We start from the raw sequence: 2,650 nt of genomic DNA on the forward strand, positions 1-2,650 counted from the left end.
CCGTGGACAGAGTGTAAACATTAATCTCACGCAGCAGCCGGGTTCAAATGATACTGTATTAATAAAAGCTGTCGTCTCCTGTTCGCCGCCGCTTGACGACAACAATCAGCGATTTGATGTTAAGCGATAAAGGCTCTACGATGCTGCGTGCTGTTTATCCCGGCGTGGGCGTGCGTGCGTGTGTGCGTGGGTGCGTGGGTAGCTGGGTGAATTGGATTGTGGGATTTTAGCCGTAGTGCTACGGGACGGCGGGCGTGTTAAAAATGCGCGGCCGCGTCCCCAACCTGGAGCCGGCAGCCGCGGCTTTCATCCGTTGACTTATTTACTTCTAAATGACACTCGTGCCTGGAGATAAATCATAGTCTTATGCCACTCCCTCCCCAGTTTTCATTTTAATTGTGAGATCTGGGTGTCAGCAGTTAGTATATTGGTGTGAGTGGCCTATTGATTATTGATTTGCGGCCATCGATTATGTCCCCTGGAGACCCTAATCCTTTCTGATTCATTTGAATACCTCTATTAATCTTGAGATCCTCCTCACACCTGCAGCGCCGTGTACCCTAATGAAAATAGATGGCCGTTCTGTAACGGAGGCTCCTCGCCACTCTTTTGATTTATTATTTTTAATTGATATATTTGCTTTTGGATGTGGACGCCAGAATTACAATTGACCCCGTGTCAGCGCTGTTTTACTCGCTGCCGTCAGGGACCGCGCTGCATCTAAAAGCGTCTTATTTGACCTGAAAAAATCCATCTTGGAGACTGTTTTTTTTTTTTTTCTTCCTTCGATGTCCTTGTGTCTTTGTTTACGTCCAGTTGTGTAACACGGTGCTCATTACTTCTTTCATCACTCAGTGCTCCTAAGTCGCTCCTCGTTTTCTTATCAAAGTTAAGTTTGGAGACAAAACATCTGCTGAGTTATTAGAACTGATGAGGTGGCAGATGTTAAATAATAAGAAAGTTTTGTTTTTTTTCTTCAGTTTTCCACTCAGTCATGTAGCGTTCTTCCACAGACTTTCGGCTTCAGCCTGAGGGCGAGTGCTGCTGTTTTGCCTGGGTTAATGATCCAGCTGACGGCGAGCTCTTGTTTGATCACGATGGTGTCACCCTGGGCCCCTGGTGGCCCCTGGTGGCCCCTGAGCTCCCAGCAGCAGCGGAGGGCCCCTGCGGCACCCGCCTGCGGGGCTCCGGAGCCCCGGGGTGCCCCGGCGGTGGTGTAATGATGGGGGGAGACACAGAGGGAAGGACCTGGGCACATTAAGACCTAATGCATCAGGGTATTACTTTTAATACCGCAGGCGTGCCTTGTGAAATAATGCAACGTTTAAACGGGCATTGATTTTGGAATTAAAAAGTTAGTTTGCAAAGATTTACTGTGGGGAGTTCGATGCCTGAGCTTTTTATCAGGGGCGCAAATGGCTGGTTATGTGCTATCCGACAGAGGTACGATCGGGGGATCGATAGGCACGTGATTTACTAACTGGAGTACAGCTAATCAATAAGTATAAAAGTAAATGAAATATGCATTACTGGGATTTTATTAGAGAGGGGCAGCAGGGAGAGAATAACGGTCAGGCCGTTTATTTTTATATCTATTGATTATACAACATAGAGACTTCGCTCAATGCGCGCCCTGCGCTCGACAGCTCTCGACGCCCCACGCCTGCAGACCGTCATGTGATTTATGGGTGTTGAGGTCATGGAACACGCTGCCTGTTAAGAGGCTGCCCTGACAGGGCCCGGTGGTAGAGCCTGCCGGTCAGAGCTGCCGCAGAGCAGAGCTGAGTGGAGTGAGATGACGCAGACTGGATAACAAGGATCTCAGCTGCTGCAACAACAGCCTTTCATTATCACCGTACACAAACAGTGACACCTACAGACTCAGTGGAACGTGCCCTCTGCGTTTAAACCACCAACCCACTCCTGTGGTCTGTGGCAGTGATAATCAAATGGCGGCTCGTGGGGCAGAATCTGGCGCGGCACAACCTTTTGATGATGAGATTCATGTGATATTAAAACTAAACAGCTAACAGAGCTAATTAATTAGTGGGTCCTCACCTTTAAAAACTAAAAATGTGGTGCAGTGTGACTCAACACGCGGCCCGCGGGCTAAATGCTGCCAAAACATCTAATCCGGCCTGCGACTTTAAATAAAAATGTTGGACAAAAATGTCATTTTTATTTCATTTTATTTGAGTGTCCGACCTCCAGGATGTTAGTCCAGAAAAATTCTCCCCCTCCGACAAACACGGTTAGTGACCCCTGCTGTAGAGCTTTTAAACTGCAACAGAACAAAATATATATATATTTAAGAAATATACTGTAGAGCTTTTAAACTGCAACAGAACATCAAATATATATATTTAAGAAATGTACTTAAAATGTTTTTTTAAGCAGTTATTTTCAGTGCGTTGACTTCCTGCCCTGTGGTCCAGGGCGTGTCCAGACCTCACACATCGACTGCTGTGATTGGCTCTCTTAGCTGGACTGTCTCCCCCCCCGCCCCCCCCCTTTAGCATTCATCCTATTCAGAACTGTTCACACTGTCAACTGTGTGTATTGATGGAATGGACCTTGACCTTAACGTCACATCTCCATAGTCAGGGCTGTTAAGCTGAATGGGTTGAGGAGGGGTGGGGGGGAGGTGGAG

General features: G+C 47.5%; 1 protein-coding gene across 6 annotated transcripts in view; it reads left to right on the forward strand.

Moving 5' to 3' along the window:
* LOC103376762 (G patch domain-containing protein 2-like) overlaps positions 1-2,650 on the forward strand; it is a 65,514-nt gene that overhangs the window by 13,911 nt on the left and 48,953 nt on the right. The window lies entirely within an intron of this gene.

The sequence above is a fragment of the Cynoglossus semilaevis genome, chromosome 1 (genome assembly GCF_000523025.1).
Source record: "Cynoglossus semilaevis isolate Cse_v1.0 chromosome 1, Cse_v1.0, whole genome shotgun sequence".
NCBI lineage: Eukaryota > Metazoa > Chordata > Actinopteri > Pleuronectiformes > Cynoglossidae > Cynoglossus > Cynoglossus semilaevis.